Below are 6831 nucleotides of genomic sequence, written 5' to 3' on the forward strand. Positions count from 1 at the left end.
AAGATTTCCAGACCAGTATGGAAAAGTTGTTCGCAAGACACTCACAGGGGCAGGCTTTGGACAATGAACTCCTATCACTAAGACAAGGGAATCAGCATCTCCTAGCATACATAGCATCTTTTAACAGACTGCTGGTTGAGACTAGGTGGCCTGAGGATAAGAGAATCACGCTTTTCTACAGAGGGCTGCGTGGAGAACTTAAAGATGTCTTAGCACAGGTGGTGAATCCCCCACAAGATTGTTCCGATTATATCGACCTAGTAGTCCAATTAGATCACCGGCTACAGAACAGGAAGACCGATCGTTCCAGATTTGAAACCCAAAAATTTTCAAGACCTCAGAGCTCCGCTAAAGGAACTGATTCCGTGGAGCCCATGCAGATAGGGGTTGTTAAAGGACCATTAACCCAAAAGGAACGGGAAAGGAGAAGACAATTACAGCTGTGCCTCTACTGTGGGAATTCCGGACATTTCCTTCGTGATTGTTCAGTGAAACCGGTCAAGAAGGCTGTAGGAGCTTCCGATAAGAATGCTGAAAAACCAGAATCGGGAAAACGACCTCGCCCGACAAGTGTAGAGGTCCGCTTGCCGAGCGTTAAAACCAGTTCCTTGACCTCGCATTTGGTAACGCCTATGGTCCTCATAAGTCCAGATCGACCAGATCGCATGCATGCAATTAAAGCATACATTGATAGCGGAGCGATCGGTAACTATGTAGATCAAGATATGGCAACCAGGATGAATCTTCCTCTATGTTCTAAGATGGTTAAAGACATAATCACTACAGTGGATGGTACAGAAATAGCTTCCGGACCGGTTTATCACACTACCATGGAAGTGATGTTGCTATGCCAAGATGGACATCGGGAGAAGATCGTGTTTGATGTAATCAAGGCCCCGCAGTTTCAAGTAATCCTGGGAATTCCTTGGTTGGAAAAGCACAATCCTCAGATAGACTGGCGAGCCAAGGTAATCCGGTTTCCAGAATGCGCCCCAACTTGCTACCCTCGACCCGATATCAGGCTAGCAGCCATCGCTTCCGAGAGCCCCCAATTGCCTCCAGAATACCAAGAGTTCCGCGATGTCTTCCAGAAAGATCAGGCTAATACCTTGCCCCCGCATCGGTCATACGACTGCCAGATAGACCTAATACCTGGATCTACTCCTCCGTGCAGTAGAATATATGCTCTCACTGAGCCAGTAAATCTCCATCTCAGGCAATACCTGGACCAGTACCTGGCTAACGGATTCATTCGTCCCTCGAAATCTCCAGTTTCTTCAGCTTTGTTCTTCGTTCCGAAAAAAGAAGGTGACCTGAGAACATGTATCGATTATCGCGCCCTGAACCAGATTACAGTCAAAAATAGATATCCTTTGCCTCTGATTCCCGAATTATTGGACCAAGTTAAAGGAGCCTGCATACACACAAAGCTAGATCTCAGAGGAGCTTACCACTTGGTACGCATTAAGGAGGGTGACGAATGGAAGACGGCCTTTCGCACTAAATACGGATTGTTTGAGTATCAAGTAATGCCCTTTGGACTATGTAACGCACCGGCCGCCTTTCAGTTCTTTATGAATGACGTTTTCCGAGAACTTATTGATGTATGCGTAATTGTTTATATCGATGATATCCTGGTATACTCATCCTCAGAAGCTGAGCACCGAAGACATGTCACAGCGGTTCTACAGAGACTTCGCCAACACCGTTTGTTTGCTAAATTGGAGAAGTGTACTTTTCATGTAAAGGAAGTCGAATTCTTGGGGTTCATCTTGTCACCCAATGGAGTTCACATGGACTCAAGAAAGGTGGACGCTATCACCAAATGGCCGTCCCCAACTTCCCTGAAAGGAGTACAGAGCATGTTGGGCTTCGCTAATTTTTACCGGAGATTCATTCCAGAATTTTCTCGAGTAGTTCAACCCATCACGGCCCTTCTGAAAAAGAATAAAAAATTCGAGTGGACTCCAGAGGCCGAACAAGCCAAGAATTGAAAGCTAAATTTGTCTCCGCTCCAGTCTTAAAGCATCCTCGTCCAGAACTTCCGTATATCGTCGAGACAGACGCATCCAGCCTCGCAATGGGGGCTGTGCTATCACAAAGAGATCCCGAAACACACCAATTACACCCTGTGGCATTTTGGTCCCGCAAATTTTCGGCCCCCGAAATCAACTATACAATTACGGACAAAGAACTTCTGGCAATTAAGTCCGCCTTTAAGGCCTGGCGGCATTATCTCCTGGGAGCCCGGCACACTGTCACTGTAATCACTGATCATCGCAACCTCCAGTATCTGAAGTCAGCCAAGGCCCAATCTTCGAGACAACTCCGCTGGGCATTATTCTTCGCGGAATTTGATTTTGTGATCACGTATCGGCCAGGCAATAAGAACGGAAAAGCAGATGCCCTTTCCCGAATAGGGGTAGACGAACACACAGCTAATTCAGAGCCGGTACCAATAATCCCCGAACAAAAGATACTGGGAGTGATCAACATGCTATCCCTTGAAGATATCGAAGCAAAAGTCAGTCAACTAATAACTCCTGAAGATTCATTGAATTGGCAACTGAAAGGGAAAGATTTTACGATAGATCAGAATCTATTGTATTTCCAAGGAAAACTATATTTGCCATGTGCTGACTTACAGAAGCAGGTCATCACCTGCTACCATGATTCTCTAATAGAAGGACATCCTGGGGTGGGCAAAACCCTAGAGAAAATCAAAAGACATTTTTAGTTGGCCGACTTGGAGAAAAGACATTAAAGATTTTGTGGCTTCTTGCGGCATCTCGCACAAAACAAGAGTCAAAAGGAAAGACCAGCAGGTCTGCTACATCCAATAGACATTCCACCATGCCCTTGGCATACTCTCTCAATGGATTTTATCACGGATTTACCCTCCTGCTCCGGATACAACACAATTCTAGTAATCGTGGACCTTTTTTCAAAAATGGCTCATTTTATTCCACTGAAAGGTTTACCCACAGCTCCCGTTTTGGCCCGAGAATTCCTTGAAAACATCGTCCGGTTGCACGGTTTCCCTTCAGTGTTAATCTCCGATCGAGGGAGCCAATTTATTTCCCATTTTTGGCGAAGTTGTTGTCGTTTAGCGCAAATTGATGTACGACTTTCCACCAGCCATCACCCCCAAACTGACGGGCAGACTGAGAGGACTAACCAAACTCTGGAACAATATCTACGCTGTATGTTGCAACAATCGGAGGGCACTTGGAAGGATGTCCTTTGGATTGCTGAATACGCCTACAACAATTCAATCCATTCAGGAACTGGAAAAACCCCTTTCTTTCTGCTGTATGGAAGTCATCCTCGAACCTCTAATTTGGATCCACCTCAAGCTCTCGGAACGCCCGCTGTAGACCATCTGCATGCGACAATAACTCAAGCATTTAAGGAAGCCACAGCTCACCTTCAACGAGCCAAGGAAAGGTATAAGAAAGGAGCGGATCAACATCGAAAAGAGGCCCCTCAATACCAAGTAGGAGATCAAGTCTGGCTGTCCACGAAGCATTTATCCCTAAAAGGACCACGCACCTTCAACCCAAGATATTTAGGACCCTACACGATCACGGTTGTGATAAATCCGGTGGCTGTGAAATTGGAGCTACCTACTCGGATGAAGATACATCCCGTTTTCCATGTTTCTCTCCTTAAACCTATGCAACCCGGAACCCGTTTGACTAATCCTCCAGAGCCAATTCAGGTGGATAGAGAACTCGAATTTGAAATTCGAAACATCTTGGATTCCAAAATTTCCAAATCGAAACTGTACTACCTGATTGATTGGAAGGGATTTGGCCCCCAGGAGAGATCTTGGGAGCCTTCAGAATATGTCCATGCACCTCGTCTAGTCAGGAAGTTTCATCGGACTTTTCCCAACAAGCCAAAGCCTCCGGAGAAGACAAGCTTGGGAGGGGCCTTGAAGGGGGGTGCTGTCATGACCGCTGCCTCCAAGGAGTCAGACCCAGCCCAACATCCTTGGAAGCAGGGTCACAAGGGAACCCAGTCCCGGCACAGGAAGCGCCGGGCTCATATTGAGAGGAATGGTGCTTGGGTGGACCTACCTGCTGCAGACCATGCTGCTCACTTACCTGTAGGATGATATCCTCATCCATTCCTGGCTGGAACTACTTTACCTTCTGGGTGTGGCCAGCACCACTCCCTGGGACTGGATACTGGAACTGTTCTGGAAGCTGGAACTTCTTTCTTGTCTGGGCGAGGCTGTGGAAGGAGACACCTAAGCACTCCAGTGGCCTATTTAAACCACACCCGATCAGTGCAACGTGCTTCGCGTTATTCTGCACTAGCAGCAGGACGCTCACCGTGTCAGCTCCAGAGAATCTTCAGCTTCTGCATCTGTGAATAAGAAATCTTCAGTCTTACCTCCCGGAAGATCAGTCTTCAGTCTTCAGCAGCGTCTGAAAGAGAACAAGGACACCAGGTTAGGACAAGACAAAACCAGCGCAGCACTTACCTAGTCCATCGGAGCATCCCGAGGCCGCGTGCCGCACTCTTCATACTCCGGCAATCCTGCGGAAACAAAGGACATTGGTTAGTGAACCTCCGTGATTATTCTGCTTACCTGTGCCACGTACGCCTCGATCTTCGTCAGGCGCTGTTTGTCCGCACCTGCTAAAACAAGAAGGACATCATTAGGGGCACTGTACGCCATCACTACTCACGTGCCTTCTAGCTGCCATCGGCTTGCCCATTCTCCGGCACGTACCTCGGCGTCCATCTCCACGCCGACTGCTACGGCTACCTGAAAAAGGGAAAAGAGACATTAAGAAGTGCATTTAACTTCGAAAGGGAAAAGAGACATTAAGAAGTGCATTTAACTTCGAATAACATTCTTTTACTTACGTGCCTTCACGAGCTCCGGCATTCTTCTCGCTTACCTTATCTACATACCGGACCTGCAATGGCGAGAGACATTCAAGGGGTCATATAAATAAAACTCCATATTCAAGCAATCAGCGTTCGTGCAGCTAACGACGGCCTTGCTCCCTGACTTCATCCTCTGCAATCAAGAGGCTGGGCAATTAACCAGTGAAGCAACTGGCATCAGCACCCCTGCACAGACGCAGGATGGAGAGCTCCGCTTTCACCTATATAAGGTGAGCACATTCAGCCTACGAGTAACGTGGGGAGTCCAGAAAAGGGGAAGGTCAGATTGGCCAACCAGACATTCATTAACCCCTTGTTCTCCTACTTGCAGACACCTCACCCTCCAGGTCAAAATTACGGTGAGGAAAGGGTCTATCCAGGGTGTTACCAGAGGCCTGCGCGTGACCCTAGAAGACACTGAAATCTCCAAGCCCGGACCTGCGCCTCCGAGGGATTCAGGTGAGCGTTACACCAGCAACGAACATTGGGGTATCCGTTTGAAGACTACAATGCCTGCTACCGCTACCGCTCATATGGGACTTGTAAATAAGGGGGTGACCAGCCGGGACAATGGACAAAATGCCTGGGCCCCAAAAATGTATTGCTGTATTTTATAATGATATTTGGGTTTTTAATAGTCACTGCCTTAGGATTGTGGCACCTTGAGGAAACTCATTTTTTAGAACTTTTGTTACCTACTGAAAGTACACCTATTGTTCCTACTCCCTTTGTACATTTGCATACTCTATCCCCTAGGGACTCTCTCAGCATAGACAAAGGTACCACAATAACACTCTACTACTTATCATAAATGCTACGCATGCCATTTTTAATAAGTCTAACTGTTGGGTCTGCTCACATTTACCGCAACATGGGGATAAGGGGCTAGGTTGGTATATTCATCCTTTACCTTTGACAACTGCTTGCTATGCTTCTCTTAGAGAGCTGTTCTTTGGCCGATGGAATGATAGCATCACGGGGAACTTTGATGGCACCAATTTGAATAGTTTTGAGAAACATTTTTTTGACTCCCCTGGGATGCCCGCTTTTCGCAAACAGGAGTAAACCGAACGTTGCTTCTATTAGGCCTTCTGATTAACTGTCTCGTCCTTTCCAATCTTTGATTCCCTTTAAGATGGCTCAAATAGGCAATAAGGATGCCATGCCTCCTTCTCACACTGTTAATCAAAGCCCTGATTCAGTTTCTTTTTGCATATGGAGGAATGGAACTCAGTCAATGGGAGATTTTCTAGGTTGTGCCAACATTGCAAATTTGACTGAGGAAAACAGACCTTTGTACGTAGGTGAACCTGTATACTTTGTCTGCGGTAATGTAGCATTCCCATGGTTGCCCAGGGATTGGCAGGGAACCTGTTATTTAGGGATCCTGTTACCTGGGGTGTTTATAGCTAGTACAAGAGAAGTTTCAAAGGCTTGTCCCTGGCGGGACGAGAATGGTGACACCCCAGCACAAATTTTGGGCGATATAGCAAAATCAGTTGTGCCATTTTGGGGGCATATAGCGAATTCAGAAGATATCAGAAAACTAGCGAGAGTACTGGAGAGAACTATCAACCGGACCACGGACATACTCTATAATATGATGTTAGAACAGAAGGCGATAAGACTAGTTGCACTTCAAAACCGCATGGCATTAGATGTCATTCTGGCTGAACGTGGTGGAGTGTGTAAATTAGTGGGGTCCGCTTGCTGTGTTTTCGTACCAGATTCCTCCCCAACCATCTTCAAGGCAATACAGAATCTGCATGTCCTTAGTTCAGAAGTGCATGTTCCCGAGGGAAACTGGGATCTTAGCGCTTGGTTCTGGGACTTCTTGCGATCTTGGGGTTGGAAGGTACTTTCGGTCTTGCTAATTATTTTGGGAATCCTGTTGTTTCTTTGTTGCTGTATTCAATGTCTACCTGG

This window comes from Ambystoma mexicanum, chromosome 4p, assembly GCF_040938575.1.
Source record: "Ambystoma mexicanum isolate Mex_15411 chromosome 4p, UKY_AmexF1_1, whole genome shotgun sequence".
NCBI classification, from domain to species: Eukaryota; Metazoa; Chordata; class Amphibia; order Caudata; family Ambystomatidae; genus Ambystoma; species Ambystoma mexicanum.